The 17,571-nt window shown below is 51.8% G+C and overlaps 1 protein-coding gene across 1 annotated transcript in view; it reads right to left on the minus strand.

Moving 5' to 3' along the window:
* Window positions 1-5,246, minus strand: part of Fxyd3 (FXYD domain containing ion transport regulator 3) — a 9,829-nt gene extending 4,583 nt beyond the window's left edge. Inside the window, exons 1-6 of the mRNA XM_010626328.2 lie at window positions 5,172-5,246; window positions 4,794-4,877; window positions 3,997-4,108; window positions 3,502-3,594; window positions 3,307-3,405; window positions 1,678-1,761 (exon numbers count right to left, since the gene is read on the minus strand). The gene's annotated coding sequence lies outside the window, so the exon portion shown is untranslated. The remainder of the gene's footprint in view (window positions 1-1,677; window positions 1,762-3,306; window positions 3,406-3,501; window positions 3,595-3,996; window positions 4,109-4,793; window positions 4,878-5,171) is intronic.
* Between the last annotated feature and the right edge of the window lie 12,325 nt (window positions 5,247-17,571).

Below are 17,571 nucleotides of genomic sequence, written 5' to 3' on the forward strand. Positions count from 1 at the left end.
TTTTTTTTTTTTTTTTTTTTTTTTTTTTTTTTTTTTTTTTTTTTTTTGGCACCAGGGATCAAACTTGGGTTCTTGCACTTGTGAGGCAGGCGGCAGAACCACTGAGCTAAATCCCTGGTCTTAAGTCTCTTTCTGTGGTCTCCTCCAGGCTCCCCCAGGGTCTGCGAGGTGCTGCCGGCCCCATTCCTATGAAACCCAGGAAGTGAGGGGTGGCGGGCGCCTCTGTCTCTTCCCGAGGGCTCCCAGGCCAGGACACCCCGAGGCTCCGGGCAGCTGGGTGCTGGGTGTCCGTCCTTTCTGGCAGTCCTGTCCCAGGCTGTTCTCTGCAGAGGCTTCTGTGTCTGTCCAAAGAGCCTCTGCTCCTTCCCAGCCCCCACCTTAGCATTATTTCCTTAATCTGCCCTCTGCTGTCCTGTCTTCAGAGCGAAAGACCCCTCAATTATGAGTATCCCCAGATTAGAGGCCCTTTCCAGTTCACAGAGCTAGAGGCCTGTCCTGTGCATCTGGAGTTACCTCAGGGCCAGGTCCGGTGTGTCCAGGTGACCAAGCCAGCCCCACCCCTGACTGAGAAGAGAGGAGGGGAGAAGAACCTCATTTCCTGAGGTATGCAGAAGAAGCCTTGCAGTGAGTACCCACTGGCAGCAAAAAAGTTGAAGCCCTAAAGCAGAATGCCCGGATTACGGTTCCCCCAGCTGTGCCCGCAGTCCTGAGACAATATAGTAGCGCTGACCAAAACTATGTGAGATGAAGACAGACTCCCTCGTTCCTCCCGGTGAGCCCTGACCGTCTGCTCTGAAGTCAGTGCCCAGACTCCCTTATCTGAAGTCAAAATAGAAGGCCTTCCGCGAGGGCAAAAGAAATGGTCTTGTCAAATTGCGACTTTAAACGTACAATGTTCGACACTGTGCTGGCACCCCTAGGAGACCTACAAGGTGCTAGATGATCCAGAAAAATACATTTTTCAAAGAATTCCATTTGCTACCAACACTCTTTTTTCCCATCTCCTCAGACCCTTACAAAAACTCCAATCTCTCATCCTCACAGCGCGATTCCGCTCTTAGAAATTTGCCTGCTGTTTCTCTTGACTGTATCCTCTGACCTGAAAAAACTTTATCTCTCCTCTTATTCTTGCCTAGTTCTTTTGCCACCTGCCTCCCCTGTTTTACCACACCCCTGTGTCCCCCCAGTTTCCTAACCAGCTCCACGTCCTTGCTTCTCCAGGAACCATCCCCCCTCCTAGCAGTCTCGGGGCCTCACAGGCTCCCAGTACCTCGACACTCCCAGTCCACTCAGTCATCCCCCATCCACCCAATGCACCTAAGCACCCCTGACCTATTTAGCTGCCCCTATACCCAACACCCCCAATCCACTTGCCTCTGTTCCAGTCAAACACCTCCAATCTACCACACGCCACCATTCCAGATGTCCCAAGTCTCTGCTGAATGGGTCCAACCCTCACCCGAGCTGCCCAAGGCCCTGAGAGGATGGTGGGAAGGGTCACCCAAGGGGAGAGGAGGGGGCCTTCTCCAATCTCCTGTGCCCTGGAAAGGAGCTAGAAGGGACGATCCTAAGGGCTCTAACAGAGGACCTCCCCTGGGGTAGGGGCAGTGAGGTGAGAGGTAGGGGAAGTTTGGGGCAGAGCCCAGGGGACTCGAGGGAGGGACCCCAGCCGCTCACCTGTGGCTGAGTGCCGGAGGAGGTTCTGGGAGAAAGCGAGAAAACAGCTGCCAGGCCTGAGTCTTTATCCGCAGCTGCCACGCCCTGAGCAAATTTGGGCAGGTAAAGAACCTGCAGATCTCCCGAGGCTCTGGAGCTCCCAAGGCACATTCCTCTCTTAAAGAGACAGCTCCTCCCCCTCCCAGCCCCTGGATGGGGAGCTCCCTGGGTCACCAGGGACACAACAGCCTCAGGTAAGGTGGAGGGAGAGCAGGACAAGGGGGAACTTGGTCCCTCAAAGTAGGGAGGCACTTTCTCCAATCTCCTGAACTCTGAAAGAGACCTTGACAGGGGCAGGTGCTGGGGTCTTTAGTGGCAGACCTGTGTGTGGCAGGACCATGGAGGAAGGTGAAATGTCCGTGTAAGGACCTTACTTCTTTGATTTAGTCTGTGTGTTTTGCCTGGGGCAGGGCTGCTGGCAATCCTGGTGGATTTAAAGTCCCCTCAAGGCCAAGTCTCTCTGTTGACAGAGGTCAAGGGCCAGGAAAAGATGCTGAAGGGAGGGGTGCAATGTAAGGGCAGTTGGGGTGGGGGCAGGTGAAGGAGCTGTGGGCCTTTAGACCAGGGAACACCCCCACGCTGCCTTGGGGGACTTCAGAACTGCTCTCTAGAACCGAGCCAGAGTCCCCTAGTCCACGCTCCTCCCAAGGGTGCAAGCCAGGGCCTGGGATGGGGTGGCCACCACTCTAGATGAGGTGTCTAGCACTGCACCAGGCCCCTCCTCCGCCCTCCACCCTGTCCTGTCCCCTCCTTGCGGCATTCCTTCCAGCTGGGGTCTGAACAGGCCCCCACATGGTCCCTTGCTGGGGGTGCCCTCTCCCCCCACTTCCGCCTTCTGAGACACAGAGACTTTTGTCCGGGGGCTGGATGGAGAACAAGGTCCCATTGAGTGGCTCTCAGAGGATTGGGGTCACCGGGAGGGGCAAGGCCAGCAGAGGGGTAGCTCTGCCCTGGCCACCAGCTGGACTCCAGGCCACCGCCAACAGCCTCGCGGGGGTGGAGAGGAGGGCCACAGGCAGCAGGCCAGAGAGAGGGTGCTGGTGAGAGTGTGCAGAGACGGACAAGGGTTTGGGGTCACAGCTCTGTGGGGTCAGGTCAGCTGTGGGCAGGGAGAAGGACCCCACTTCTTGTCAGGGAGAGGGGACAGGTTCAAGTGGTGCTTGCCCAGCTACACACTTTATCTGTTCCCCCATCCCAGGCAATTTCTCAGTTCCAGGCCACAGGCTGGGGCAAGTCCTCCTACCACCCCCATGAAGGGGGCTGGCCAGGCCCTGCCAGGAGAGAAAAAGGGCATGAGGCTCCAAGCAGGAAGCACAGGGGGAGAGAGAAACAGAGGAAGCAGAGGCCTTGGGGAGGTTGGGCAAGGGGAAATATGTGGATCCCAGGCCTACTAAGAGGGTCTTTGTGCCTGGACCCACAGCATCTCTTCCCCAGAGCCATCAAACTAGAAGGTCCCCAGGGGACGACCCCTGGGTGGTCTTGGGAGTGGGATGGTATCACCCTCTGCTGGACATACCCGGAACTGCAGGCACCCGAGAGCAGAAGGGGGCAGGGTGCCTGGGAGGCAGGTGCTTTACCCTTCATGCCTACCTGTTTGTGCGCTGCCAGAGAAGCCAGGCAAGAGTTGAGGATGCGGTGCAGCAGGAAAAGTGTGAGACCAGAAGGTGCAGCAGTAACTAGGTAAATTTGCTAAAGGAAGAAAGCAAGATGTAGGGAAACTGCTGAGAGTGCCACCTTTGTGAGGGAGAAAGACTACAGGCATATGATCAAGGAGGAATAAAGTACCTCTGGAGCCCGAATGATGGCTGCTTCTAAGTAGGGGCCTTGGGAAGTTCAAAGATGCAGGACAGACTCATCCTTCATTACACCGTCTTGTACCTTTTGAGTTGTACTTTAATTATTAATTCTTTTCTCACTGAGTTTATTGATACATTTTAGGTATACATTCATCATTGGAATCTTGCTCCATTACATGACAGGTCTTGTTTTTTGAGACTATGTCACCCAGGTTGAGTTTGAACTTGCAGTCCTCCTGTCTCAGCCTCCCAAGTACTGAGACTACTCAAATGCACTACCCTCCCTTTGAATTTTAGATCCTGAAAATGTACAACCTTTTACAAATCATAATTAAAGCCATTAAAGGACATTTCAATAGAGTTGTGGCCAATGGCTGCTGAATTTTCAATAGATGTCAAAAAATCTGAATATTTATGGGGAACTCCAATATTAGAGGGGCGGGTTCGGATTTTTTTAAATTATGAAAGGTGTGGTAGTGCATACCTGTAATCCCAGCAAGTGGGAGGCTGAGGAAGGAGAATCACTGTGATCTTGAGGCCTGCGTGGGTTACATAGCGAGTTCAAGATCAGCCTGAACTAAATACCAAGATCCTGTCTAGAAAAAAAAAAAAATTATGAAGGTGAAACAAAACACATCCAAGGGCTGATTTCACTTTGCCAAGCTCATATTCTGAACTTTGGGCCACCACGGAACTTTTGTTCTGAAGCACAGATGTTTATGGGCCTTTTGCCGGACCCCTGCCAACCACAAATTCCTCCTAGGCTGGATCTGAGCGGGCCGTGCTCCAATTTACGTAGGACTGCCCTGGGGCCAATCACCAGGGAGAACCTGAGACTCCCTGCTCTGGTACCCTAAGACCCTCCTGGAGGGCAGCAGGAAGTAGAGTACAAACCGTCAGGGGCCCGGGTCTCTCTGGGAGTGAGTTTTCCTGGCTGTTTTGAGTGCAGACATATTTAAATGACCATACAGGGAGCCAGATATTGAGCTCAGTGGCAATGTGCCTGCCTCACAAGTGCAAGGTCCTCAGTTCAATGCCCAGTACAGGGGAAAAAAAAGAAAGAAAGGAAGGAAGAAAAGACCATACAGTCCTCCCTCGGTACAGGCACAGTAATCCCTGGTGTGTTCCAGGCATCCTTGGGCCTCTGCCTGGGTTCTTTCCCTCCAATTCTGCACAGCTTGTTCCCCGTCTTCCTCAAGTCCTGGCTCAAAGACCTCTCCTGTGACCTGCACCCCAGTTAGTACCCTCTCCCCCATCCTGTCCTTCCCACCTGTGACTCACATGCACTCCAGGAAACGTCTCTTGTCTCTCCTGGTAGTGCATCAGCCTCTCCTGATACTTCTCATCTGAGTTGTAGGCCAATACCTAGCGCATAGTGAGTGCTCATGGCGTCTGTGTCAGATGGTGAAAGAAAAGTGTTCTTCTCCTCCCCGGGTCCCCTCCACCAGCTGGGAGGGCGGGGCTCCTATCTGGGCAGGTGCCATGGTGGACCAGACTTGCTGGCCCACCCAGACCAGCCAGTGTGGGCTGATGACCGGGTCCTGGGTGTGAGCAGGAATCACGGGGAAGGAGGAGGGGCATGGATACCTCTGGGCTCCATGCAGCTGGGATGGGGACAGCGGACTCAATGGGGGACCCCATGGCCTCCTCCTACTCTACCTCAGTCCCCAAGAGAAGAGCCTCAAACTGGCAGCCCCCTGGCTAAATCCAACTGTTACGAAGTTTCCTTGAGTTCTCAAACAGTTACAGAAGATAACCGTTGCTGCTGGGTTCCAATGAGTCCCCAGAGAGCACGGGCTGGAAATCCAGTCCCCGTGCAGCAGTGTTGGGAAGTGGGACCTGAGGATGGATTCACGCGGTGTTCCCAGAGTGGGCCGGTCTCCACCAGGGTGTTTCGTCCTTGATTCTAGAAGCAAGTTCGGCTCCTCTCGCTGCCTCGTTTTCTCCCCATCCTGTTCTTCTGCCTTCTCCCAAGGGATCGCTTGGCCGGAAGGGACTCTCCAGCTGCCCGTGCCATGCCCCCAGACTTCCTAGCCTCCAGAACCACAAGCCAAAGACATTTCTGTTCATTGTAACTTAGCCTATCCTGGGTAGTTCTGTTACAGCAGCACAAAGCGGACTGCTGAATACCGGGCTATCTCAGCCCTGTGAGCTGTGTTTCTTGCTTATCTCAGGAGACCTGCCCTAACTGGCCCTCGTTCCCTCCCGAAAGAGGCTCTCTTGATCACCTGACAATAACAGAGAAGGAAAATAGGAGTGGGGAAAGATGCCTGAAATACCAGAAACTTGGGGAAAGTATGTATTTTATATATACGGAGCGGGGGAGACAGAAAGAAAACAAATGAGACAGAATATTAAGAATCAGTGAATCTCCATGAAGTGTATTCAGGTTCACTGCATCAACCACTCGTTTAACTTTTCTATAGTCAAAACAACTCAAACTAAGCAGGGAAAAAAAATCAATTAAAAATGTAAAATTAATGTTAACACAAAATAACGAACCATGAGATAAAAAAGTAACATCAAAAGAAAGAAGGGGGAAAATTTTTCGAATCAGGTGACCAAAAAGTTAAAAACAATGTATTTGAATATAATATTTATATATTTATGCTACATCTATGACAGGTGAGAATGAGAGAGAGATTCTTTTTTTTAGGTAAAAGCCTGTGCTGTGTTTCCCTTCCACAATGTCTTCTGCCCTTCATCGGCCATGGCCCTTCAGTGCCCAGCACTGCCCCTTCTTGGCTGTGGGTGACGCAACCCCCCTGGGCCACCCATGGAGGCCCCAAGGCTTTGAGGCCTGGGCCAGTAAATTGGAGGAGGAAAAGATCTTTCAAGTTGAATATGGAGGTGTGCCTATAATGCCACATTCTGGGAGGCTGAGGCAGAAGGATTACAATGTAGTGACTGATCGAGATTCTGTCTCAAAATAAAAATATGTTAAAAGGGTTGCGGACATAGCTCAGTGCAAAGGCCTTGGGTTCAATCCTCAGTATCCCAAAAAGTAGAGAGCTGGGAAGAGGAGGAGGAGGAGGGGGAGGAAGAGGAGATTATTTCTGAGTGCGCATGCTGGCAGCATCCCGCCTGGCTGCAGAGGCAGGAGGATGAGGCTGCAGCTCTCAGTCTGGCTGGCACCCCTGGCCAAGTGTCTCCCTTGCTCCGTGCCTCAGCATGCACAGAGAGGGTGCAGCACGCAAAGGCCAACTCCACACCACCGAACACACTCGAGCTGACTTGCTCTTTACCACCAGGCTGCGGGACTCATGGCTGCTGGGCGCCCCATGCTCCCAGTGGAGAACACTGTGGCCCTGGGGCTCTGACCCTGGGGCTCAAGTCACAGCGAATTCAGGGTCCAAGCTGAGATTCTGCCCTGGGTCTGGCTGCCCGTCCTGAGCACGTCCAGTGGTGGGAGGCGGGAGTGACCAAAGGTCCCCAGGGGCCCATGTAGCTGAGAACCAAGAACAGACAGCAGACTTCCCAGAGAGGGTAAGACTCCAGGGGATATTCCAGAACGCCTGCTTCTTCCCCTTCACTGCCCTCACCCTGCCCCTGCCTCTGTCCCCTCCTCCCTGACTGCCTTCCCACTGGGACATCACAGTGGCTCCAGCCCTGGCCCGTCTGTTCTCACACACAGCCACAAGGAGCCTGTGACGCCTCAGGCACACCTGGGCCTCTCCCTCCCAGCTGTGCCCAGCTCCCCCTAACTCCAGGTGACCCATGACCTTTCATTGCCCCTCAGCCGTCCTGGCCACCTCTCCCACCTCATGATCTCTTCACTCCCAGCCCCCCGCCCCCGTCCCCACAGCAGGCGCCACCACAGCCTCTTTACCTGGGCACCTGCGCTCCCTCCTCGGACCCACTCCTCCCCTGCTTCAGTTCTCCCGGCAGTGTGGACACGCTGTCCTTTCTGACATGCTGTGCAGTATACGTGGATTGGTTACGCTTTCGCCTCTCTGCTTGGAAAGCACAAGCCCGAGAGGGAAGAGCCTTGGCTGTCCCCGATTTTCTATTTCCCCAGCCCTGAGGGTCTGGCACATAGTAGGTGTCCAGGAAATATCATGGTGCACACCTGTAGTCACAGCATACTGGCAGGCTGAGGCAGGAAGACGGTAAGTTTGAGCTCACCCTGGGCAATTTAGCGACCTAGGGAGACGCTGGCTCCAAACAATAAATAAAAAGGTTTAGGGATGTAGTTCAGTGTGAAGCCCCTGAGTTCAATCCCCAGTAAAAAAAAAAAAAAAATTAAAACCATACTTGAGAGTTATTCATTCTACACCAGGCCCCAGACAACACGGGCACCCACTTCCTTCAGTCAGGCACAATTTGGGATCCCCCCACCCCACCCCAGGCCTGCTGGTAGAGAAAGAAGGAACTCAGCAACAGACAGGCTGGGTTCAAATCCGACCTCTACCACTTTCTCATTATGTGCATGACCTCAAGCAGCCCGGCTTCGTCCTAGAGCCTCAGTTTCCCCATCTTTACAGCTGGGATAATAATAGCTGTCCCCTGAAGGGCTGCCCTTTGGATTCAATGGGATGGTTGTGTGGATGGAGGACAGCATGACTAATTCTGAAAGCTGGTTCCCTTCCCGGAAGTGGGTGGAGCAGACGGCTGCAGGGCCGTGTGTTTTCCAACAGCCAACAAAGAGACTCTTGTAGGCAGGGCCCCCTCAGGCATGGAACATGTACCCACCCTGTGGATCCTGGACAAAAGCTTTAGGTCTCAGAGGAGAGCTTTTCCAGGCACTTTCGTTCTTTGTAGATTGTTGCAACAAGAAATACTGGTTTGGGAAACATGATCACACTGGATGGGCGACCATTTTACCCCCTCTCCCTGCCAGGAGGAGCTGTGAAGGCTGCTGGGGGATCCATCTCACCTACAGCTGGTGAGAATAGGCTCCAATAGGCTTAAAACAATCTCTGGCCCCTGCGATTGGCTCAGCGGGGGCCAATGAAAGTGAGGTATACAAATTTTGCCCAAGCTGGTGGTGCACCCCTGTAATCCCAACTGTTGTGAAGAATGAGGCAGGAGGATCAAAGTTCAAGGGCAGCCTGTACTGGAGCGACCCTGTCACAGAACATGATTTTAAATAGGGCTGGGCTGTAACTCGGAGGTGGAGGACTTTCCTTGCATGCATGAGGTTCTAGGTTCCATTCCAGTACTAGAAAAGAAGAGAAGGGAAAGGAGGGGAGGGGAGGGAATTTTGTTTAATACTTGGGATAAGAAAAGATTTGGATCTTTTTGTATTGGGGATCAAACTCAGGACCTTGCATTTGTGAGGCAGGAAAGGTGCCAGTGAGCTAAATCCCTGGCCCAAGAATTGAACTTTTTTTTTTTGGTACCGGGGATCAAACTCAGGTCTTTGCACTTCTGAGGCAGGCAGCAGAAGATGTGGATTTTTGACAATGAGAAATACACATTTGAGGCCTAGTAACTCTGCTGTTCTTTAGCCCCCAGAAAACAAAAACAAACAAACAAAAGTGCAGCCTGAGGACTGAGCTACTAATACCACAGACCAAGAGAAATACTGAGAAGCCAAGTTAGTACTGAGTCACACTGACAGCCAGCTCCGGATGAAGACAGATGGTGCTTCAGTGACCAGGAAAGCCAGACTATTGTGCAGCATTTCCAACCAGAAGATGACTGAGGAGCAGAGGGGGCTGAAAGGGCCAGGGGCAGGTCCTCAGGCAAAGGGGGAAGGTAGAGAGGGAGGCTTCACGGGGAGGCAGCAAGCACAGTTAGGGTGGTGATGATGGAGACATCGTGGCAAGGATGGTGGTGGCGATGACGGTGATGATGGTGTTGGTGATAATGAAGATGGTGGTGATGGGTCTGGAATAATAGTATTTGATCACTGACTATCAGCAGGCTCTGCTTATGTTCTCCTAAGCATTATCTGTACCATTCTTAACATTTTCTTCTTGAATTCACTGAAGAAAGCCATGTTCATCAGAAACTGTGAAAGATGCTTATCATTTTATCGATGAACAGAGCTATTTATAACTGAGCAGTTACCAGAAGTTTGCCTTTTAGGTGTTGTATTACTGTAGTTCACAATAACTCGACAAGGACTCTCCCGCCCCTTTCCTTTACGGATGAGGGACTGAGGCTCAGAGATGTTAAGTGACTCACTGGACATCACACGGTTACTGAATGATGGGACGGGATCACAAACAAGGCCACGGACTCTCCCGAGAACGCACTCCTCCCGTGGGTGGGACACACTCCCACCTGTACCTCTCACACTCCATTCCACCCATCTGAGGCCCGGCCCACTGGCACATGGACTTCTGGGCCTCTCAAGAGCAGCAGGAAGCTGCCCAAGGACTGTAGGGGTTGCCCACACTCCAGGACCCTGATGCTGAAACAGGTGAAGGGCAGCAGACGGGAGCAAGTCAGTGCTGGGGCTCAGCTAAACAGCCCAGGTTTTATCCCACAGGCAGCAGGAAGCCACAGGGTTGCATTTCTGGCTGATTCTGGGTGACCTTGCACAAGTTACTCCTCTGTTTCTTCAACAGTAAAACAGAAATATAGTAGACTCCTGAGTTCCAACCAGGCTGACATATGAACAACTTGGATTATGATCGGAATTTTAGTTTTTAACTTATGACCGAAGTCGAGTTACAACCCGAATGCTGGCCACTTGTGCTTTCAGGCGGCCTCCAACACAGATTTAACCCTTAAAAGAGTTCTGGAAGGAACATCATAACATCCTTCCCTATGTGGGGTTAACAGAGAAATCCTGGGCTAGCGTCTCTCTAAAGACACTGAGATTTGCCTGGAAGAAAGTGTGGCCTACAATTATACAAGAGAGACTTTGAAGGCAATTGACCAACATGAGTTACACCCAGCCCTTGGGAGCTCATTGAATTCCTAAGTCAAGGGTCCACTGTAGTAACAGCACTTCCCTTGGTGGGGGACATGAGGATTAAATGAACCAATGCACCTGCCAGAGACTTGGAGCCCTCACAATGCCCACCTGCTTCCTCGCTGTCCGGCTTGCCACCCACCCTGGCACATCAGCCAGGACTGGCTCTGGCCAAGACCTATGAGCACAAATAATATGGGTGATGTTCAAAGGGGAGGACTGGAGATCAGAGTGCACCTGCTGCCGGGGTTACCTCACAGAGTGGATGTGAACTTGAACTACGTCCTGAGACTACTGTGGAATCTGTAGGCAAGGGAAACAGCCCTTGGTCACGTGGGGCCATGTTCAGGTGAACTTGTTACTGCAGCTCCACAAAGCCCGTCCTTACTAATCTGACAGCTGTCAGAGCCATCGATCATTGTTGTTCAAGAGTCTGAAGCAGGTGGGGGATTGAAGGGGGACAGTTAGTCCACAGAGGGGCAGGGGCTCAGCCTGGATGGTCTTGACCGAGAGGACTCCTGGAGATGGTGTTGGGCCAGGTGGTGAGATCAGGCTGGGAAAGACTCCCCCCTGCGGGAGCACACACTCACTGCAGGCTGCCAGGCATCTCCAGGGCTGCACAGGAGCCTATGTCACTGGTGTTTCTGTGGACAGCTCTCCGCCGTAACACACAAGATCTCCAGGGAGGCCCTGGTAAGAGTTTGTGGGCACAGCTCTCCATGTGCACCTGTCCTGGCTGCAGGCCCTATAGGGCCCAGCATGATTACCCAGCAAGCCACAGAAGGCCTGGTATCCGGCTGCATCCTCCATGGGGGGCACGAAGTAGCTGGGCCGAGGGGCAAGCTTTCACCCCCAGAGGGCCACATGCAATGGGAGCCACCGAGGTCACCCTGAGTATCCAGGGCGTAGATCTTTGTGTAGATCTCAGGAACTGGCATCCAGAGCGCATGGATCTGTGAGAGGGTCATGAGAGGCTGGAGGCCACCCAGACCGCAGCAGCTGAGAATGTGGAGAAAGCCCAGAAAGTTCCTCCAGCCAGGGGCAGGGGCAGGGCAGTGCAGGGGCAGGCCTGCTGGGACCCTTTCACCTGGAACTCAGATGTCTAGGCTGTGCCAGGCGGCTGCGCTAGGCCCAGCTCCACCCTCACCCCGCCCCTGCTGGCCTCTGTCCACATAGCACCCGCAAAGTCCCGCCCCTTCCCTGCTCAAAATTATTTTATATTTTATTATTTTAAATGCTGGGGATAGAATCAGGCATCATGCATGCTAAGCAAGCACTCTGCCACTGAGCTACATTCCCAGTCCTTTTAAATAATTAGTTTTAGGTGCTAGGGATTTAGCTCTATGGCACTGCACCTGCCTTGCAAGTATAAGGTCCTGATTTTGATCCCTGGTACCACAAAAATATTAGTTTTATTTTGAGACAAGGTCTTTACAAGTTGCCCAGGCTGGCCTCAAACTTATGATCCTACTGCCCCAGCTTCCTGAAGTACGTAGGATTACAGGTATGCATCACCGTGCCTGGCTCAAAACCCTTCTGTGGTTTACTGGTACCTCCTGAATGTGGCCTGTGCAGTCCCACAAAATGGACCTTTGTCACCTCCCTGCGCTGGCCTCCTCTCAGCGGCTCATCTGCACCAGCGACATGGCCTCCTGCTGTCCCCAACACAGCAGGTACTGTGGCCGCCTCTGCACCTCTGCACTGGCCCTCCTCAGCCCGGATTCTCCGTCCTCCTGGCCTAAGCGACCCTCCTCATCTGCTCCAAGCCTTTGCCCCAGTGTGGCCCTGTTGGCCCATTCCTAACATGTGACACCTCGCTGCCCTCTCACCCCTATCCTTGCCTTTTCTGTCTCCAGGACAAACGTTTACCTTTGAACACGCCTGTTTACTTAGGTATTGGTTTGTTAATCTTTCTCCCAAGGATTTTTGTCTATTTTTCAACAAAATTAAGTCCTTGCCATTGGAAAACTTTCAGCCTGGCAAGAGAAAGACAGACAATAAACAAAGAAGGAATTGATAGAAAGGAAGATTTAAGATTTTGGTGAATACTTGGGGGGGTATGGGGCTCAAACTCAGGACCTTGTGCTTGCAAGGTAGGCGGCAGCTCACTGAGCTAATTCCCCAGCCTTGATGAATACTACGAAGGAAAGAAAACGGGGAAGGGACAAAGAGTAAGGAAAACCTAGGAAGGGTGACTCCGTGAAGAGGGCTTCTCTATGGAGGTAACATTTGAGTTGAGACCTGAAGGATAAGAACACATCGATTACACAAGGACTTCAAGGAAACGGTGTTTCTGGCAGAGGGAGCAGCCAGTGCAAAAGCCCTGGGGTGATGAACTGACATCTGGGAGGCCTTGTCACTGGAGCAGAGTGGGTCTTGGGCAAGTGGGAGATGATGAGGGCAGAGAGATAACAAAGACAAGTTTTGCAGGGGCTCACGGGCCATAATTTCATTCCAAAGGAGACAGAGTTATGGGAGGGCTTCAAGGTGTGAGGAATGTAACCTGATTTAGTATCACTGAGGATTGCATCTTAACTGCTGGGGTGAAGTGGGAGGTCCCCGATTGTGAGCTGCAGTTAAATGTGTTATTGAGTAAGTGATCAAACACTTTTATGCCCTTAGTAAATATCTTGTCTTAGCCATTTTACACCCGTGTGTGTGTGTGCGCGTGTGTGAGATACTGGGGGTTGAACCCACGGCCTTCACATTGAGCTACATCCCCAGACCTGTTTTATTTTTTATTTTGGTTTCCTCCTCTTCAGCACAGTGAGGCGATAAAAGGCTGCTTGAGCGTCAGTGGGATCATACGTGAGGAGTTTTGCAGTCAGCTGGCCCACAGGACGCCAGCCCTGGCATCGCTGTGACTGCGCCAGCCCAGCGTTCAGATGCAGTGGACACTCAGGAAAAATTGCCATAGTTCTCGTGATGTGATAGGGTTATATGTGCAGAAAATGACCAACACGTGTGTTTGCATTGTTATATCTCATTTAATGGTTCACCCTGGAACATAACATATGCCCAGTGTATACTGGCTATCATGATCAGCATTATTATTGTAATCCCCAAGATATACTATGGTTATTGTTAGAATGCTTAAGCCTGGGCATGATATAAATGAACTGCCCAATACATTTTAATCAGTAGTAGTAGGAGTAGTAGTAGTGTTGGAAATGACACATCATCAGGACTCAAATCTTGGTCATTAAAATGACACTAACAACAAATAACTCATTTACTACAGACTTTTGTTTATGTTAATAATAACATTAGCGGTTACGATTACTGTCTATATTGTGATTGCTGTTATATCATCAAATTGTTTAGGTTGGACCAAGCATTTAGTAGATAACCAATAATAGTTAATTTTAAAAAAATTAATAATGCTAATAGTGGTAGTAATAATAATAGTGGTAGTAATAATAATAGTGGTAAGCACAGGGAATGAGCTACTAAATATTAGTTGCAGAACTCGGATCATCATGATAAAAAGCAGCACGTTGTAAATACCTGCCGAACCATACCAATCACACCAGTCGGATGTGGGTGTCCTGGGTTGGGTCTATCCTGACAAGCTCAGGCTTTTCTGTGACCCCAGGATGGCCAGGCCAGCTCTCAGGAGCAAGATCCAGTCCCGGGCACTTGTGAGAACTAAGCAAGTTAGAATAAAGTCATAGTGGGACAGAGCCTGACAGACTGCAAGCCTGAATGAACGTGGCCTATTATTATGTCAGAAACAATACCAGCTGGCCTTACCTTTCCCACTCCAGTGAACGCTGGCCTACACTTCTTCTCTGGCCTACACTTCTCCAAATGGAGACCACACGTCACTGAGAGACAGGCAGGGAGTGAGAACTCTATCCAGAGGAAGTGGAAGCGCTGACCTCTGCATCCCATCGCCTGAGTCCTTTCACAGGCACCTGCCAGAGCAGGAGGCAAGCTTAGTGTTCCTCAAACAGCCTGCCCCCGCTTTTTTTGTTTGTTTTTTGAGACAGGGTCTCACTATGGAGTTGAGACTGACCTGGAACTCACTGTGTAGCCCAGGCTGGTGCGGAACTCACAGCGATCCTCCTGCCTCAGCCTCCTGAGTGCTGGAATTACAGGCCTGTGCCACCACACTCGGCCTAGCCCCCTCTTTGTTGGACAGTGGCAGTCCCCGCAGGTGCCAGTGGCCAAGGGAAGAACCTGGTGCTGGCTGGACTGGGTTCTGCCCTACCGGAAGCGCCTCTGTCCCAAAGCCAGAGACACCCCAGAGGAGACACTCCTCCCAGAGTGCTGGGATGACAAGCACGGGCCACCATGCCTGGTGTTTTCTTTCTTTTGTAAGTCCTAATCTATTAGAAAATCATGCTGGAGTGTTTACAGATTTATGGGTTTACGATGGCTGGGATTTGCTTCACAAAAAAATAAATGAATAAATAAGGCAAGCATGCAGGTAGGCTCAAGGTTGGTCTCATCTTGGCCTTTGTTGAAGCTGCTTGATGGGTACTGGGGCATTCATTGTACTACTCTCTGTCCTTGTTTATGCTGAAGTTGTCTATCATAAATAATTAAATAAGAAAGAGAGATAGGAAGGAAAGGAGGAGAGGAAGAATACGGCTGTAACAAAACTGCCTTCTATCCCTAGAGGAAGTTGTGTTCTCCGCTGTGCCCTGTATTAACTGTGGCAGTGACTCTGTAAGGATGGTTTTCCCAGCTGTAAGACAGGGATACACCATCTCCCACTTGCAGGGTTTCTCAGAAGGAGAAAGCAGTGAGCACACAGACCCATCATCAGTCCTAGTGGGTGCGGACTCAGTGTTAGTACTGCTTAGCCTCTCTGGGAATTAGAAAGTCAGGCATCCCAGGTGAGGCTTCCTGAGGGTGGGAAAGGACATCCAGTCACCCTGATAAGGAGGCAAGAAACACAAAGGTCAAGGCAACCTAGGGGTGGTGTTTATATAGCAATCAGCAGAATACAGAACACATCAGCTGGAGCTTGGGAAGAGTCTGGGAGCACCTGCCAGGCCAGGCTTCCGAGTGTGGGAAGTGGCTGGGGCGTCTGGGCAGCTCGAGAAGACAGAAACAGCGCTCTGTGCACAATTGGCTCGGCCATCTGGAATATGCAGATGAATTCCCACCCCATTCAACTGTGACTCACCACCAAAGGAGGGACTTCTCCAGTGCCCAGCAGTGACGTTTGCATCCTGGCAGAGTGCACCATGTGCCTGCAGGGCCACGCGCAAGATGCGGTCACTGCCCCCTGCAAGACACAGATCACTGACACAGCTGGATACCTTAGGAATCTGGTGGAGCTCCATGGGTAGGGGCCAAAGGGCCCCTGCAGGTCCTGCAGGAGTCCACACTTCCTCCCGGGCCACACGCTCTGCCCCTGGTCGGTCCAGGCTGGACAGGCAATGCCACATGCCTTGCTCTTTCTCTCCAAGGTAAAGTGGGCTCTTCATCATCACTGGGGCTGCTCTTGGAGTTGCTGCAGAGCCTGGCAGTGTGATCCTCACAGAGCTGGGGCAGGGTGAGGCTGAGGCTCTAGGTGAGCTCCGGGCTGAGCCACAGACCAAAGCCAGACCTTAGCCTGAATAAGAGGCCACTCCCCCTTCCAGCCTTGGGAGAGGACTGCTGCCTGGCCACTCACCAAAGGAGCAGAGAAAAGAAGGCCCTGGGAGCGGGATCATATTCCCTTGGTCCAGTGTTTCTCCACAGGAAGTAGGTATCCCAGGACATGTAAAAAAACAGAACCCAGATGTGTTATTCCAGCACTCAGATCCACCTCTGGCTGAATCCAGGGATGGGTAGGTTTTGTTTCAATTATGTAAATCAATAAATTCCTTATTTCACTCAAGTTGTTCTTTGGACGAACACCCTTCAGGGTGTTTCTGTTATTTTAACAGAGGACATCTGAAGGGAGAAACAGAAAAATAACGTCGTTTTGGTCAGGGTTTTCAAGACAATAGATTTAATAAGGGACACATAATTTTCAGAATTATTTTATAATATTCACCCAAAAAGTCAAATGCAGAGGAATGCAAGAGATCTTTCCACATGCTAGAGACCCAAAGAAACCAGCCGAGGGCCTGGATCCCATGGCAATGTCCAGCACAAGTCCAGCCAGAGGCCTGGAGTCCGCAGCAATGTCTCACACTTGTCTGTATTGAGGACCTGCACCAGGAAGGCCCAGAGGCCAGTGGAGGAAGCCAGAAAGCCTGCGCTTATAGGGTGAAGGATTTGTGCCTCCAGGCTGAGGGATCTGCTCTGGAGCCAGGAAGTGACGCCTCAGGCAAAGACCAGAGCCCGCCCCAGGAGAACAGCAGCCATTCCCTGGAGGGCTCAGGCTCCTCCCCCAATGAAGATGGCCAAATTCTTATCAGGAAAACCAGCTTCTCCAGGAAAATCAACAGCACACAATCTCCCCCTCCACTTCTGCTTTTACTCCGTTGGTTGGCAACAATTCTCAGGTGGGTCTTCTGCACCCGGAACCACGCTGATTCAGTTCAGCTGGGCTTTCCAAGTTGCCCATGAGTTAATCTACCACGTGTATAATCAGAAAATAGAGGTTAAAATGTGGTCCACTCCTGTAATCCCGGCACTTAGCTCAGACAGGAGGACCACCACAAGTTCGAGGCCCGTCCGAACTATGTCGTGAGACCCTGTCTCAAAAAACCAAAAATGTGAAAATATTAGTCACATTTTCCCTTAGGGCTATGACTTTGGTGGAAAGGCTGGGTTTCTTGGAATCTGCAGGTCCCTAAAAGCTTCGCGCTTACCTGAGTTGCACCTGGGCTGTTCCATCACAGGTGGGCCTGGGTCCCATTAGGACAGACACCTCCCAGATGAGAACAAGGGGGCTGCTGGCCCTGTTCTTTCCCCCAGCTCCACCAGGAAGAAGGGCAAGAAGCCAGCAGAGCCAGCCGACGGCAAAGGCAGGCGCACAGGGGCCTGGGGACTCGGCGGTCCCTCCCATCACAGGTGATAATGTGCCAGTGCCAGGATGCCTGGCAGGCATCAGGGGAGAGCGGGTGGCCCTGGAGGCCTTGAGGTTTCCACATCTCAGCCCAGGCCGACAGGAGGAGAGGGAGCGGCGCACAGCAAATTGCTCGCTGTGCTCAGAGGTCTCCTTGCTGCCCCAAGACCCAATCCTGTTCCCTGCTGTCTCCCCAGACCCAGCCCACGGCATGCCTTGATGAAAAAGGCCAGGCA

The sequence above is a fragment of the Fukomys damarensis genome, unplaced genomic scaffold, assembly GCF_012274545.1.
Source record: "Fukomys damarensis isolate Sample0158 unplaced genomic scaffold, DMR_v1.0_HiC HiC_scaffold_19, whole genome shotgun sequence".
In the NCBI taxonomy this organism is placed as follows: Eukaryota; Metazoa; Chordata; class Mammalia; order Rodentia; family Bathyergidae; genus Fukomys; species Fukomys damarensis.